At 31.3% G+C, this 18,353-nt stretch overlaps 1 long non-coding RNA gene across 1 annotated transcript in view; it reads right to left on the bottom strand.

The window, feature by feature from the left end:
- Positions 1 to 5,198: 5,198 nt before the first annotated feature.
- LOC114331692 (uncharacterized) overlaps positions 5,199 to 18,353 on the bottom strand; it is a 23,198-nt gene continuing 10,043 nt past the window's right edge. The window contains exons 2-3 of the long non-coding RNA XR_007697843.1: positions 15,534 to 15,658; positions 5,199 to 5,382 (exon numbers count right to left, since the gene is read on the bottom strand). This is a non-coding gene — a long non-coding RNA (uncharacterized LOC114331692). The remainder of the gene's footprint in view (positions 5,383 to 15,533; positions 15,659 to 18,353) is intronic.

The raw sequence follows: 18,353 nt of genomic DNA, 5'->3' as shown, positions 1-18,353 counted from the left end.
CAATTCTTTTTCTTTCCCTTCTCCACATATCAATTTTCTGTCTTTTTTCTCAGATTCTTCACACAAGTTTACCGTGCATTCTGCATCCTCGTTTGCATATACCTCCTCTTCAAATACCACTGTTTCAATCATATTCTTTTCACTTTCATTTTTTAGCTTTATTTCTTCTTCTCCTGAGCCCGTCTCTTCTTTTGAGGAATCCCAGGTTTCCTTTGTTTCTGATACTCTCAAATTTTCTTCTTCTGGGCTCAACTCTTCTTTTGAGGAGCCACAGGTTTCATTTTCTTTTATCTTTTTCTGACCTTTTCTCCTTTTTCTTCTTTGTCCTTGCTTCGCTGCCAAATTCATTTCCACTGTTTGTTCTTTACCTGATTCGTCCGTATTTTGTTTCTCATGTTCCTTGTCCTGTTCTTTTTCTTTTTCTTCTGTTAGTTTCATCGTATTATTTTTAAAATCTATCACTACATGTTTTTCTGCCAATTCGTCCACTCCTACTATCATGTCATGTGACATGTTTGGCATTATTACACATTGTAGTGCATACATATTCTTGCCCAGTCGTACCATTACTCGTATGCCTTCATTTATAGTTGCCAATGTCCGTTTGTTTGCGCCCACTAAATTTACCCTAGGTATTTTGTAAATTAAATTTGTTAAGTTAACTTCTTCTATTAGTTTTCTGTTGACCAATGTTATTTCAGATCCAGTGTCTATCATAATTTTAATTGGTTTCTCGTTGATAAATCCATCCACAAATTTTAAATTAACTCCATTTTTCTTTTCGTTGTTTCTTGCCAATTTAATAAACTCCTTGGGGTTACAAAAGATTCCTGTTTGATTTTTGGTTTTTAGTGAGCGCCGTCGTGAAAAAACGCCGGTTGCTCATCGTTGTTTATATTTTCGTCATAATGTCTCTCTCCGTCATATCCATCTGTCTGGGTATTATTTACTTCTCTTCTATTTTCTCTTGGTCTGTCGGATCTGTTTCGGTTTTCTTGATATCCCTGTTCATTTTGTCTACCATTATTTCTGTTTTCTTGATTTGAGCGTGTGGTGTTTCTATTCTGGTATTCTCGATTTCTGTCCTCATTCCATTGCCTATTTCTTTGTTCATAATTTCCTCTTCCGTTGTCTCTATTTTCGTTTTCCCTTCTGGGATTAAAATCTCGTCTTGTATAGTCCCTCCTATTTTGATTTCTATCTCTGTAATCCTGTGTTTCTCGGGGCCTGTAATCTTCTCGCGACCTTCTTGATTTTGTTTCTCTTACACGTAATTCTCTTATTTGTAGGAATTGGCATAAACTATCTATGTCTTTGTAGTTTTGCAATGTGATATGGTCTTCCAGCGTTTCTTCGAAATGTCTTGCAATCAGTTCGACTAATTGTTCCGATGAGTAATTATATTGTAAATGTTTTGCGTTATAGTAAATTTGTAATGCATATGTCCTTTCTGATATACCCATCCTATCATTGTATTTCCCATTTTGCAATTCCTTGTTAATTTCCAATTGTTGGACTTTTCCCCAGAAATAATTCAAAAATTTTTGTTCAAATTGTTGCCAACTGTCAAATTCTTCTTCTTTGCAATCGAACCATAGGCTTGCTTCATTTTTGAGATGGTTTCTGATAGTTTCTTTTGCTGTTTCGAAATTTCCGATGTGCTGTATTTTCTTTTTCAGGCTATTTATGAACGGCACTGGGTGTAATCTTCTTACATCCCCGCCAAACCTTATCTTCACGTCATCTGTGCTATGTATAACCATTTCTCTTCTTTCTCCGACATTTTGTTGCGTCCGGTTTTCGGTGACTTGTTTTTCTATTTCTGTGATTCTTTTTTCCACTTCTTCTCTGTCTACTTGAATAGCATTTTCCAACTTATTTTCCAAATTTTCTAGTTCCTTTTTCTGGCCATTCGTTAACTCCTTTATTTTATCTTGAATTTTCATTTCATACTTTTCTATGCGTTCCTCCATTTTCTTGTTGTTCTCTTCTATGGCTTGTTTTGTTTCCTTCTGATTTTCTTGCATTATTCTTTTTGTTTCATCCATTTTTTGATCCAATTTTTGTTGTGTTTCATCCATTTTTCGTTGTGTTTCCTCCATTTTTTGATCCACTTTATCCATTTTCTTTGATGTTTCTTCCTGATTTTTCTCCATTGTTTGTTTTGTTTCTCTTTGATTGTCATCCAGTTTTTGTTGTGTTTCATCCATTTTCTGTTCCATTCTTTGTGACTGGAGTTGCATCATTTGTAATAATTTATCTATTCCTGATAATTCTTGCTGTTCTGATGCCATGATTGTCGTGTCTAAAATATCTTCTTGATTTGAATGTTCTTTTTGTTTTTTGTTGTCTTTGCTTTGGCTTCTTGTCACAGACATTTGTTTTCAAGAAGTACTATCCCCGCCAAATATGAAATTTTACTAGTATGTTACCAAGACGACTTTTTTTTTACCCAAATATTATAAATTGTCAATAAATATATCAAATGTAAATATCGTAAAAATAAAATATTAAATCAGTTATGTAAAATTTGTACCTAAAGAGATCTAAAATTTTATGTTATCAAATGTAAGTATCTCACTTTTTACCACAGGCATATAAATTTTCAAATACCGGCTTTACTCTTTCTATCCTTCAAATTTGCCACTAGAAATACTTTACAATGCTTTCCACGTTGGACGACAGTTGATGTGATCTTGATTATTGATATGAGATAATATTCTTTTATGTTACTTAATTTAATCAATGTATTAATACTAATCCAATTAATTAACCAGATCACATATCAATATGTTTTCAATCTCAGGGCGAATTATAAATTAATTACTTACTTCCGTGGCTTCTAAATATTTCTTAATGGTTCCTAATCGGGATAGAAAAGAAAAGAGTAAAAAAAAATACACATATAGGTTACAATTATAATCAAAATATTTTTTATTTTATTTAAAAGGCAATCAATGCTTAATATTTGCTATTTCTTATTATTCTTAAACATAACATTTACAAAATGGGAATCTTATTTCCTTTTGGTTTTCAATTGAAAGTTTTTATTAACATTTAACTATTAGGAGTTATTAGGAACAACTCTATTTAAGTTTGATGAAGCTTTCCTGATATTATTGATTATGTTATTCAATTTTTTATGTGGAATTTAATACGAAAAACCCATACATTCATGTCCAAACAAATGAGACTGACCTTTTCCTGGTGAACTGAAAATGTCCTCACACAAGACCCGTTTCCTGCTATCCTTGGCTGCGATCAAACCTCGTCCTGGCTTCCAGTAATGTTCTCCTTTGAAAAACTAGCTCGAATAGCTCTCGTTCCTGCGTCTGTCGTGATGCTGTGTTCTACCTTTCTCGAAACTGCTATCAGCTACCGGGACACTCTTGGCTCAAGGAGGTTCTTTTACTCTCGACCTGGCCTACTTCTCGTTCCACGATAGATACTCCACACTCACGGAACTATACCGGCTTTCTCACTCTCCGTACACTACCGTCTACTACTCGACTTCACTTCTCGACAGCTCAAAACATTCTGATCTCACTTTCTCATCCATTCCCCTACTGTCTAAATATCCCTTCCAGATTCACAAATCAATCTTCCACCACCAACTCTCATTCGTAATATTCCTCAAAACCAATTTTTAATCTTTCTAAATATGCTTAATGGATTTCAAAAGAAAATATTTAATTCCCATTCTAAAATACTTTCTAACTATTTACAAATTTTAATGACCTATTCTCTCTTTCAAATGAGTCTTATTTAGCATAGGCTAATGATCGAAACCTTCCGCGAAAAACGATAATGAACTATCATCTATTTCACTGAGTTTTATTTAGCATAGGCTAATGATCGACCTTCCGAGAAGAACGATAATGGTACGCGTCATTCACTTTGTTTATCTAAGCACATTGTTCCGAGTTTCGTACGCTTATTCTAATCACTTCTTAAAATTAAATATAACAATTTGTTGTATACAGGTTGTTCTAAATTTATATGCCCGAGGTTGAGAAAATTAAAAATATTTTATATTAAAGTGAATTTTGTTTATAATTATCAAAATTTAATTTTCATATCAAATAGAAATATAACAATATATATATATATATATATAAAATTTCTTGAAGATATCAATATACACTGCGCGTCAGAGAAAACGGCCACCTCAAAAATAGGTCATTTTTGATGATTCGTATCTCCTAAAACTCTTGACCGATTTAAGTTATTTTTTTAAAAGCCCTTTTTTAGCCTTATTATTTTACAATATCGCTGTAATAATACTGTTGCTAAAGAAGTAAATTTTCATTGTATACCGGGTGTATGAATCAAACTGTGTTTATTTCCCAAAGTTCGCAACACCCTGTGGAATATTTTAGCATTTATAAAATACTGAAATTAAAACGCAACTATAGCTTTAGGTTTTCTTAACATTCTGTTTTTTGATTCATTCGCTTATGTTGGATAATACAAAAGTTAGGTACTTTAACAACTAGCCATGTTCTTCATCAGTACAGGGTGTTTCTAAATAAGTGCGACAAACTTTAAGGGGTAGTTCTGCATGGAAAAATAGTGACCGTTTGCTTTGTAAACATTTGTCCGCAAATGCTTCGTTTCCGAGATACGAAATGTTAAATTTTTTCTTACAAACTGAAGATTTATTTATTGCCCTGAAACTGGTAGAGATATGCAAATCAAATATGGAAGGTTTTAAGAGATAGTTATTGCGCATTTTTTACATGCAATTAAGAATTTAATATTCACCATTTGATTTTAATATGATCGATCATATTACCCGTATTCACGCCAATGGTGAATATAAAATTCTTAATTGTATGTCAAAAATTGCGAAATAACTACGTCTTAAAACTCACCAAATTTTATTTGCATATCTCAATCGGTTTTAAAGCAATAAATAAATCGTGAGTTTGTAAGAAAACACTCAACTGTAAGTGCGCCACGTAATATTCATATCAAATTTTTGTAGCTGGAATATTGTATGCGCCACTCATTTTTACGGCGTTTAGCGGTTTTTTATTCTTGACCATATATACATATACAGTATCTGATGATTTCTAATAAGAATGAAACTGTTAAGATGGTTTATGGCATTCTGTAAACAAATTGAGATATAATACCCCTCTTGTTTTCGTTTTACAATGATTTTCTTCTGATAAAATGTTACTTTGGGTACTTACCTTCCACCAAGTAATTATTGCTGGGGGCCTCGAACCTCGACACCGACAGGTAATGTTGTATCTTCTTCCAGCACTGAACTCTGGATTGTTTCCAATAAGTGTGACTTCTAGGGGTCTCAGGTACATATCGATTGCAGTTCGTACAACAAGGGGTGGTTGAAGACGACTGTTGCTGGCCTCACAGCTGCAAAGAGGAACATATATTCTGTGTAAATAACGACCCAAAAATTGGAAATACATTCTATTACCAAAATATGGAGGAGTGTTTTTAGAGGCAGAGTACGTTTTTGACAGAGGATACTTTTGAAGCACAAGAAATATGTAAATGCCAAAAGTTGAATAGATTACATTATGATTCCTGCAGAAATAAAGGTTATTAAAAATATCTTCTTCTTTCTCCTAATCCTTAGGGCCTTTCAGGGCGTCCTATATCAAAAATATAAAAACAGAAAAATATATGAAACTAAGTACTCAACACAAGCTAGTTGTAGCCGAAATGACTCGAGTTGAGAATAGAGCTGGAAAAAGACCAATAATTGTATATGAACAAAAATGCAAAGTCCTAAAACACACTACATAAAACAGCAGAGAAAATTTGCGAAAAACAGTCAACAATTAATATATCACAAGAGAACAGAATGGTAGAGTCAAGAAATGAACAAAATACTAAAGGAGAAAAAGCAAGCCTGAAAAAATATCAACAATGTAGAGATGAAAATAACAAAGCAGGATATATAAAGAAATGTAATAGAGCAAAGACAGCAGTAAGGGAAGCGAAAAATTTGAGCTGAAAAAAATTCGGTAGAGACCAGGAAGCAAATTACAAAACAGATAACAGAAAATTCTGGAACTGCATAAAGAGTTTCGGAGGGAAAAATAGAGAACAGTACGAAATTAAAGATAAAAATAACCAATTGAAAATACAGAATACAGAGATAGTAGAAATATGGAAAGAGTACCACGAAGATAAATAATTCAAACAAGAAATAGAGAGGAGAGAAGCAGAAGGAAATAGACCAGAAGCCAAAGAGGAAGAAGAATCAGAGAATATAAGAAAAAAAGAATTGGAAGAGGCCACAAAGAATAATAAAATTGAAAAAGCGGCAGTCGAGAACCAAATAGATCCACAAATGATTAGATGGATGGGAGAGAAAGGAGAGCACTGGCTACAACAGGTATTTAAGGAGGCGGGTACGAACTTTCGGCTTCTATGCTATTTAAATGGGATTCATTTTTTTCCAATCCTGAGAAAACTAATAAGTATTTTTGAAAAATTTAAACTCAGAATGAAAAACTACATTATTAACGAGGGCCGAAAGTCCCTGAAAATTTCTATAATGTTTATTTTAATAAGTTACAGAAGTGAAAAACTAAGAAAAAATTTAGTGTTATTTTTAATTTCAAATATCTAATTCAAAAGAAACTTTTTATTCATTCTAAGGGATTTTCGGCACTTGGTAATAAAGTAATCTTTCATTTTGCGTTTAGATTTTTCATAAATACTTATGGTAGGGGAGCAAAGTATGCTAAATGTGCAGTCACTCGAGCGTTATGGGGACCTATTGGGTCGTGAAGAGTAGGTCCTAAGCCCAAAAAAAGTTAAGTAAAGTTTTCCATTTTAGTGGGGACTTTCCATTTTTAATTTAATATCCCATTTCCAACAATCGTTTTTTAGATTATAGCGCCATCTATCCATAATTTGAAAAAATGTCTCGAATAAAAGTTACTTATTTTTACGTAGGGAATCCAAATCTGCAATTAAAAATGGAGGCTCTCATTTCAGATTATAAAGTATGGTCCTTTTCATGAGCATTTTTCAGTGCGTCACAAATGATAGAAAAAAGGTAAGTCCGTGATAATACACATTTATAACCTTTATTCTAACATGACATTTCACTTAAATTTGACAGTTGTCACATTTTATTTGCAATTTGGCATAAAAACAAATCAATTGTGTTTATTGCATTTATAAAATGGTATTTTCTTTGATTTGTCTAGTCTTATAAATTGTACAGATTATACTCGTAGATATATTATACAATTCAACTAAAATAAATGTTATAAATGTCTGTAATCACCGACGTGCCTTTTTTTCTGTCACATACAATTTATTGCATTAGAAAGCAATCGATAAACTGTGACGCACTGAAAGATGCTCATGAGAAAAAGAATAACCCCCACCCCATCTCCGTGGGGAATTGTGTTTGGTGCCATTCAACATATTTTTCAAAAATATTGTATAAGTGTATTTTTCAGATTTTTGGTCTGATGTTTATTTCGCTAAATATCATGGGATCCGTATTTAAAATTTTAAATTTACCCCCACCCCTCTCCGTGGGAAGTAATATTTGGCATTATTCGACAGATTTTTGCAAAATATTGAGCACAAATTTTTTAGTTTTTGGATCTGTCATTTATTTCGCGAAATATTTGCTTTTTTCTTGTGAAACTTTGGGACTCACCCATTTCCTTGCGTCCCGCTTAAATCGTCTGATTTTTTAAATATACACCGTTTTGTATGTATTTAACTTACGTTGTGTTAATCTGACGATTTCGAGTTTTTCTAAGGATAGATTTTTTTTCGCACCCCTTAACGAACTCCCCGGCATTAAGAGCTAATATATGGTAGAGGTACATTTTCAGGGTACAAGGTTCCCCCCCCCCATGTAATAATCTGATGCGCTCGAGTAACTGCAAAAATCCCCGCTTGGGCTCCCCTACCATTATTAGTTTTCTCCGGATTCGAAAAAAAATTATTACTTTTAAAATACATTGAAAATTTTGATAGGCGTATTTTCTATTATTAGTATGAAACAATAATTGATCCAAAAGATAGCATAACCCAGACATCCAAGTGAAAGTTATCCTCCAACACCAAATGGTTCTATATGGTCCACATAATGTTCAGAAAAAAGTCACAACATTTTGATGAGTGTCGGGTTTGGGGGGGGGGGGTGGGTAGAAATCGGTAATTTCATAGTTTTTTAGGTTTTTCTTCAATATTTCTAAAACTATGTGGTTTAGCATGAACAACCTTCTATACAAAAATTTTCTACATTAAATTTGAAATGAAAAAGGCCCTATGCATAATACTTCTAAAATGAACGGTTCAAAAGTTACGGAGGTAGTATAATATCTATAATTGGTCCAAAAAAAGGCCTAACCCAGACATCCAAAGTAAAAGCTATTATGTATAGGACCTTTTTTATTTCAAATTTAATGTAGAATAGTTTCGTATAGAAGGCGGGGCCTATTTTACCACTAGGCCTATGAGGCACCTGCCTCGGGTCCGCATTTTAAAAGGGCCCGGAAATCCTAAAAAATTATTTATTGCCATATCAAAATAAATTTTCAAAATTATTTCGTTCATTTATTTAAAATCGCGTTGGACCAATCTAGCGAAGATTCAAACCAAACAAGGATGACGTCAGTGGAAGCAAATGATTTGTTAGGGAAAACAAATACCTACGTTAGAATTTATTCTTATGACAACTAACAACGATTTGGAATAACATTTTGGACCGCATAAAGGCAATCAGTAAAAGTTACAGTGGTGTGTGAACTTTACAATAGTTTAATCAAATATGTATACAGAAAACAAGACAAAAATTTTCAGAAATTGGAAATTTTTGCTAAAAAATTATAGACGATAAGCGTTTCATATATAAAGATAAGCTTTCCTGAGGACGGAAAACAATTTTTTTATGAAAATTCAAGAGTTCCTGAAACGATTTTTTAATGAAACTTTTAAAATAAATAGTTGTTTACCTATTTGTGATATTTTAATTACGCAACTATCTATACGAAAAGATGCTTTTAATTCTGTAAACTATATAGTTTTAACATCTTTTTCACAGACAATAGTGAAACAATAAACTTGTAAACTATTACCGAATACTATAAGAACGATATCGATGTTGATGATTTAGTGGAAGAAGTGGCACATTTTAAAAAACTTTGCCGCAGGAGCACATCTAATATCTTACAAAACAAAATCCACAAAGTATGATGACTTTTTTTATTAAAAATAATATCATATCGACGTTTGCACATATTATATAGAAACGTTGCTAACAATGTATTTAACTATACCTACCCATTAGCAATAGCAACGCTTCAGGTTAATAGGCTATTGATTATATTCAAAATAAGATAGCTAAAAGGAACTACAACGTTAACGGGGTTTTATTATTTCATATGGTAAATGGACATCTATATATGAAAAAACCGCAGAGTGCTACAATTTAAAGGGGTGCGTTTTTGAGAAATGGGTGAATTAGTCCCTGGGCACAGGTTACAATAGGGTGAGTTCTATGCACTTTTGGTATAAACATACCTACATAAAAATTGTTCCTGGTTAAATTTCCTATCTAAATATCACTTTTTAAAGTCAATGATACTTTTTTTTACAAAAATGTATTCAAAAGAAAAAGCACAAAGAAACCCAAAAGAAAGAAATTTTGTTTCTTGTCCCATACCTTTTGTCCACGAGGATATAGGTATAGACATTGCTTTACAGAAAAAAAACCTACATATTTCTTCTTTAAAATGTTGTTCAGTAGAGGTAATTAGGATTTATAATTTTCGAAATATGATTTTTCAAAGTTCGCCACTCACAGCAATTTTGGGCAATTTTCCTTGTTATTTTGCAAATATTGTTCTGTAACTTTTGTCTACGTAACTTTAGGTATATACAACGGTACACGTAATAGAAATAGAAATCAATTATCTTTAAAATGGTTTACTGTATAACGTTATACGACTTTCTTTTAATATTATACAATATTATATTATATATTATATAATACCTAATATAAAAAATATCATTTTTACGATGATTTTTTAAATTTCTCATTATAACTTTTTTTCTTTTACATTTAGGTATATATTATATTATATTATATAATAAAAAAGCTTATTTTATTTACTTTAATGGTGTACCTCAAAAAATTAAAAAATATAAAAAACTGCAGATATTATTTTTCAAAATATAATAAGTAATTGCAACGATTTTTGATTTTAGGATTATTTTTTAAATTTCTTATTATAACTTTTTTTCTTGTACATGAATATACTATATATTGCTCAATAAAGAGGGCTTACTTTCTGTTCTTTAAAATGGTGTAGCATCTATATTTAAATAATGGAAACCAAATGATTCTTTGATATTTTTTTCCTGTATTATTTAAAATTATTTCTTTTACAAAAATTACATAAACATTAGTCTTAGAAAACATCACTTTAGTTAAAAGTATTTAAACGTTGACATTTAAAAAATTTTCAAAATCAAAGTCCATCTCTTCGTTAGCATTAGCTTCAATATCTTTCTCTGACACCTCAGTTATCTTAGAGTTCCCACAATTAGTACCCATGCACATGTACCTTTGCAGAATATTGAACAACTAATTCCTATCTCCCTACAACCGCAGTTTTTTGTACATCCTTTGGTACATTTACATGCCATTTTTTCAAGCAAAACTTGTGGTGCAGGAGATTTGACAGTAAATATTGGAATTAATCCATATTTTGAAGTTTGCCCGGCCGAGTCAAGTGGATCCAAAGTATTACCTATAAAAAATAAGATTCAATCATAACACACAATTACATAAAAAAGTTATAATGAGAAATTTAAAAAATAATCCTAAAATCAAAAATCGTTGCAAGTACTTATTACATTTTGAAAAAGCATATCTTATTCAAAAATAATCCTAGAATTTTTTATAATACACCATTTAAAAAAAAAAACAGAATAAGCTTTCTTTTTTATTATATAATATATACCTAAATGTAGAAAAAAAATTATAATAGGAAATTTAACAAATAATCGTAAAAAATATAAAAACTCGTTAAAAGTATAAAATCTTGAAAAAGATAACCTCTTTAAAAGAAGTCGCACAACATTATACAGTAGAACATTTTAAAGGTAATTAATTTCTATTCCTCTTACATTTACCATTGTATATGCCTAAAGTTGCGTATAAAAAATTACAGAACAATATTTGCGAAATAACAAGGAAAATTGCCCAAAATTGCTGTGAGTGGCGAACTTTGAAAAATCATATTTCGAAAACTGTAAATCCTAATGACCTCTACCAAACACCATTTTAAAGAGAAAATATTTGGTTTTTTTTTTTCTGTGAAGCAATGCCTATACCTATATCCCCGTAGACAAAAGTTATGGGATAAAAAACAAAATTTCTTTCTTTTGGGTTTCTTTGTGCTTTTTATTTTGAATATATTTTTGTATAAAAAAGTATCTTTGCCTTTAAAATGTTATATTTAGATAGGAAATTTAACCAGGAACAGTTTTTATGTAGACGTGTTTGTACCAAAAGTGCATAGAACTTACCCTAATGTAACCTGTGCCCAAGGACTAAGTCCTCCATTTCTCAAAAACGCACCCCTTTAAATGGTAGCACTCCGCGGTGTTTCCATATATATATTCATTGACCATACGAAATAATAAAACCCTGTTAACGTTGTAGTTCCTTTCTATAGTACATAATCAATAGCCTATAAAGATCTTTCTCGGTACTGAAAGAGTAACGTCGTATTTAGGAAATTCTCTAAATCGACAAAGTCGATTCTTTGGCTATTTTAAATATAGAAAATTATATATTATTACAAAAAAATTAATACAAATCATGGTTGCTAAATTTACAATAAATAAAGCTTCATGGGGACCTATTAGGTTGTGAAGATTTGGTTCTAAAACCAAAAAAGTTAAGTTAAGTTTTTCATTTTAATGGGGTTTTCAATTTTTTCATTTAATTTTCCATTTACAAAAATCGTTTTTTCCGATTATAGCGCCATCTATCCATAGTTCGAAAAAATGTCTCCAATAATAGTTACTTATTTTACATAAGGAATCCAAATCTGCACTAAAGAATGGGGGTTCCTATTTCAGATTTTAAAGTAGCTCCCCACACACCACCTCCGGGGAAAGGGAGGGGGTCGTGTTTGGTGTCATTCGATAGATTTTTTAAAAATAATAAAAACGCATTTTTCAGTTTTTTGATCTGATGTTTATTTCGTCCATTTCGTTTTATTTCGTTTATATTTAGGGGCCCGAAAATTGTGTAGTGCCTCAGGCCTGATTTGAAGTAAAACAGGCTCTGATAGAAGGTTTTGTATAAACATGCTAAACCGCATAGATTTAGAAATATTGACGAAAAACGTAAAAAACTACGAATTTACCGATTTCTCCCCCCTCTCCCCCCAAACCCGACGCTCAAAATGGTGTGACTTTTTCCTGAACATTATGTGGACCATATAGAACAATTTGGTGTTATTTTGGACTTTCACTTTGGATATCGGGTTTGGGTCCAGTTATACCATAATATATGGCTATATGCAAAACTGAAAGCCAGCCTTCGTAATTATGTCTAGCAATATATAGACCAGGGTAATAAGCTAGAAATAGACCATGTTCGGGACACTCAAAGATCCAGGTAGCTGATTACTTTTTTAGTTATTGTAGACCTATCTAGAGGAAGAAAACGTACCTGTTTCCTGCCTAGAGTTCGCGTCCGTTTTTTAATTATTAACAATTTAGTGCAAAAATCGCGATTTTTTCGATTTTTTCACCCCATTCAAAAGCTAAATATTTGACATAAAATTACAAAATTTAATTTTTTAGAACATTAAAAAACCTTCAAAATGCCGATTTTTGAAAGTTAAAAAGTTAATTTGATGCTACGCAAACTGCAAAATAAGTGAAAATCGTTATTTGTTAATAACTTTTACAAAAACTAGCTTAGAACTTTAGTGTTTCACCCAAAGTTGGGAATTGGGGTACTTAACAAACCTTTAAAATTTGAGACCGGTCCATTAATTAGTTTAAGAGTTATTCTAATTGTCTATCCCAGAGACCTTTAATTTGCAATAACATAAGACAGAAAATAATGAAGATAGGGCAATTCTGATTATTCCAAATGAAAGTAGAAAACTGATACTATCAAAATGTACTAAAAAACGATAAAAAGATTATCTAATATTCGCGGTGTGCAAGTACTTGGAAAGGGAAACGAGAAACGACCCTGCGTGAGTCGCGGAGAAATATTGCAACTATCTTAAATAATTCATATTGTCAATTGAAATTGTCAAATTGACGTATATTTCATACCTTCTGTCAATGAAGCAGAAAAATTATATATTGCTCCACAATATTGATATGATATGCAATTATTATATAAAGGTAAATTTAATTAATTGTATTTTGCTTGCAGTACTGCATTTTAATAACTAATTTTATTTACTACATACAATTGTTGATGTTTTCATAACATAACCTGAATCTTATTTTTTCTTCTTATTATTTTTTTTGGACTATGGCCTTGACAATTATCCAGTAACCAGGACTAATATAATTGGCCAATATAATTAAAAGTGCGAATAATAGTACAGAGCGTAGAAATAGGGGTCGCTTTGCCGAACTTGCACGGTCCCAATAGTCAAAAATTCTAATGCCAAATTTGTGAAATTTTGTAGTTTATAAACATTTAGAATAACTTTAAAAATATTTTCTGTAGAAAAAGTCATTTTACATATTAGAAAAACTGATATTTTACACGAATTTTTAAAAATGTATTTTAATTGGTGACTAGTCGTGGTAAGTGAAGGGGGAGCTGGGAGCCGACAAATGCACGAGTTCAAAAACTATAAAAAGCAACTTAAAACTACTATTATTTTCTATACCTCGGGACCTACTGAATATATTTTGATCGTTCTTTTTTTAATTTGTATGTAATTTTTCTGTATATTACAAGTGTGCAATTTGTCTAGATATTTATTAATTACTAAACAGTCTAATTTGTTTAAACAATTTTTGAAAAAATAATTTTTTCCCAAAAATCCATGATTTTATTCATACTATCCCTATTAATCATAGAAAAAGTTAAGGTATACTTTAATAAATAAATTATCTTCAATAAATAATTATCTAATAAAAATCATTTATTTATTAAAGTGTACTTTAACTTTTTCTGTGATCGTTAATGATACTATGATTAAAAAAATAGATTTTTGTAAAAAAATATTTTTTCAAGAATTGTTTAAACAAATTAGACTGTTTATTAATTAATAAATTTATAAACAAATTGCATATTTGTAATGTACGTAAAAAATTACATACCAATTAAAAAAAGAAAGATAAAAATCCATTGAGTTGATCCGGAGATACAGCAAATTATATTTGTTTGAAATTGCTTTTTCAGTATTTTAACTCGCTGGATTTGTAGATTCCCCTAGTAATCGTTTGCACTACATTTTGAAAAAACGTAGAGGGTGCTGTGAAGGTATAATGTTTGTGCAAATTTAAAAAAAAAATACAAATCTCATTCTTTAAAATGGCATTAATGAGAGATTCTTTAATCATTATAAACAAATTAGCTGTGAATTAAAAAAAATATGGCTGACTTTGTCCCAAATGAGCCCAGGCTAAATTTTTTATTTGAAAATTCGTGTTAAAATACTATCTTTTCGAATATATAAAAAAATTGTTTTTACGGACAACATTTTTAAAGTTATTCTAAATGTTTATAAACTACAAAATTTTAAAAATTTGGCATTAGAATTATTGGCTATGTTAATTATTTTTTTTTATCTTTTTTAATACATTTTAATAACACTCTTCTACTTATATTTGGCATACTCAGAATTGCACTATCTTCATTATTTTCTGTCTTATCTTATTGCAAAGTAAAGGTCTCTGGGAAAAACAAATAGAAGAACTCTTAAACTAATTAATGGATCGGTCTCAAATTTTGAGGGTTTGTTAAGTACCCCAATGTCCAACTTTGGGTGAAACACTAAAGTTCTAAGGTAGTTTTAGTAAAAGTTATTAACAAATAACGATTTTCACTTATTTCGCAGTTTGCGTAGCAACAAATTAACTTTTTAATTTTCAAAACTCGGCATTTTGAAGGTTTTTCAATGTTCTAAAAAACTGAATTTTGTAATTTTATGTCAACTATTGTTTTTGAATGGAGTGCAAAAAATAAAAAAAATCGCGATTTTTGCACTAAATTGCTAATAATTAAAAAACGGACGCGAACTCTAGGCAGGAAACAGGTAGGTTTTCTTCCTATAGGTCTACAATAACTAAAAAAGTAATCAGCTACCTGGATCTTTGAGTGTCCCGAGAAAATCCTTATTACCCTGGACTAATAAAGTTATTACATTCCGTACAGTTTTTTGAGAGTACGATATTAAATCTTAAATATTGATACAAGAATGTAGCAAATCCCTCTGATTTACCATCAAAAACTAATATAGGCGACCCTACTCAACGCTTAAATGCAAAAAGTGTGTAAAAGCAAAAAAAGTGTAAATTACCTGTATATGGCCAGGAGGTGTGAACGAGTGAGCTTGTCAATTTTGAGGACGCTCTGGGATTTCCGCCGATCGGAAAAATACTCAGTCTCGTCAGTGACAAGATCTCCGTCTCTCCACCAAGAGACCTGCAAAAAAAATCAAGAGTGATTGATGGACTCCAACAATCGCTAAAAGCAAAATGGGGTCAGCATATGTGATGCGACGAAAATGCTGTATTGGTATTGGGTTTATTGGTTTTTATTTCATGCAATAGTGATGAGTCGGTTTGGAAATATTGACTCGATATATTTTAAATGATCTAAATGTTCAAAATTATTTAATTTAATATTACGCCAGTCAATGGAAGCAAGAATAGGATATTAACTCTGAATTCTATCCTACTGCATGGATTTTAATGAAATTTTGGGCCTAGCCTCTACTTATCTCCTAATTCAAAGTCTACCCTCTGCCGATGTGTGCTTTTATCATGGGGGTTGTTCCCACCCCTTGTTAAGGGTGGAAAATTTTATGGTTAAAATGACCACAGAATTCGCTAAAGAACCTAATTCTAAGCATAAATTTTTCTATAATTTTTTTTTTGAAAACTCAATACTTTTTGAGATATTCGTGGTTGAAAATTAACCATTTTCATTGAAATATAATACCTTTTCGAACGGTTTTTTGCGAATACCTTAAAAACTATGCATCTACCTAAAAAACTATCTTAAACATTTTTGTAGGTTATAAAAAATCAAAGAGACACTTGCCCTCATAAATTTTCTAGTTACAAAAACACAAAACACAAAAAGAGATACAAAAACACAAAAAGAGATATGGTAGGTGAAAATAGTTTGTTTTTTGGTACATTCTCAAATTGGTGTATTCAACTTGAAATAACAGAGAAACGGTCAATTCTCGGTGTATAATGCTACTAATACTTTTTGTAGTGCTTGAAAAGATCTTCAAAATGAGCTGTATTAGAGGTCCATTACATTAAAACTAAGCGAGATATGCTGCAAACAAAATTGATAACAAATGTATTTTAAGAAAAAATGAGAAGTACTTTTAACCCTCATCCACCAAAATGTAAATGAATCGTTTTCCTTCTACAATCCCTTTTATTGTAAGTCTTATTTTTATGTTCAAAAAGTTGGACGGGTTTAAAACGAAAGGTTTTTAAAAAAAAAGATCAAATTTTAGAGCGCGTTTTTAAAATTTCTTAAAAATCTTTCTTTTTCTGCATGTAACTTGAAAATTATAAGAGATACAGTAATGAAAAACAAAAATGAAATTTATATCTGAAAAAACCCTACATTTTTGTGTGGTATCTTTTTTTCGTGTCTCTTATCTTTTTCTAGTTACATAAAGGAGAAGAAGATTTTTAAGAAAATTTAAAATGCGCTTTATAATTTGATCTTATTTTTTTCAATAACTATTTATTTTAATCCAGTCCAACTTTTTGAACATAACACTATAGAAATGACACTATAGTAAAAGATATTGTAGAAGGAAAATGATGTATTTAAATTCTGGTGGATGAGGGGTTAAATATACTTCTTATTTCTTCTTAAAATACATTAGTCATCAAATTTTGCAGAATATCCCGCTTAGTTTGAATGTACTCGACATTTAGTATTGCTCATTTTAAAGGTGTTTTCAAGAACTACAAAAGTTATTAGTATCATTATACACCTAAAGTCGACAGTTTCTCTGCTATTTCAACTTGAATGCATGCAGCACAAAAACAAACTTTGGTGTCGATCATTTACAGATTAGTTAGCGTTCGGGTCACATAAAAACGCCAGAGGGCCACATGCGGCCCGCGGGCCGCTGGTGTTATTTTAGTGTTATTTTGTCCAAACTTTCTAGTTTAAGTGCTGTAATTCTATGACCTTACAGTCCATTTCTATTAGAAGTTGATGACATTCTTGTTTAGCTTAGAAGTTGTTTCGTTTCGTCATTCGCTTTTTTAACACCTTTGTAGCAAATTCGTTTATAAAATACAGGACGATTGATTAGTGGGGTAAAGCTCCGTAGATCCGTTACAGTAATAGATAGCGATAAAAGTTAATCACAAACATTGTAGCCAACTTTGAGTTTCACATTACAAAGTTAGTTAGAATATTACAGGGTGTTCGATAACATAGTGGCAGACCAAATTTATGTTTTTTTAAATGGAAATGCCCTCTCTTTAAATGGCCCTCTCATACATTTCGTGATAAAACGATTCGACAACCTTAAGGATTTCGGCTCTATCCGTAGCGCAATGCTGTTGTCTTTGTTTCTTATTCTGTACATATTTTTGTTGCCAATGTTATTCGTACTTCGCCGCAAAACTTTTAAACTTTTGTTTTCTTGAATTATTTGAGTTATTTCTCTTGTATTTCTCTTATGTCTTTTCGGATTGACCGGTGGATATCTTTATTTAATTTCTTCAGTGTTGTGTAGTTGGAGTCGTATTTTTCCGTCAGTTGTCTTCTTTTACTTATTAGCTCTTTGGTATTTTGGCTTAATTTTTCTTTGTGGGTAGAAATCGGTAAAGAATGCGAAATAATAATCACAATAAAAATAAGAAAGTTACCATATCTAGGACACATAATGAGGGGACAGCGATATGAGATGCTAAGACTGGTAATACAGGGAAAGAAAAGAGGCGGAAGGAGTTTAGGAAGAAGGAGAGTGTCATGGTTAAAGAATTTAAGGGACTGGTTTAGATGCAGTTCTATAGAACTCTTTAGAGCAGCGAAAGATAGAGTAAAGATAATGATAATATCGAACCTCCGATTAGGAGACGGCACTTAAAGAAGAAGAAGAAGTCGTTCGACTTTGCAGAGAACTACC

Source organism: Diabrotica virgifera, chromosome 4 (assembly GCF_917563875.1).
Source record: "Diabrotica virgifera virgifera chromosome 4, PGI_DIABVI_V3a".
NCBI classification, from domain to species: Eukaryota; Metazoa; Arthropoda; class Insecta; order Coleoptera; family Chrysomelidae; genus Diabrotica; species Diabrotica virgifera.
This window is presented reverse-complemented; position numbering and strand designations above follow the sequence as displayed.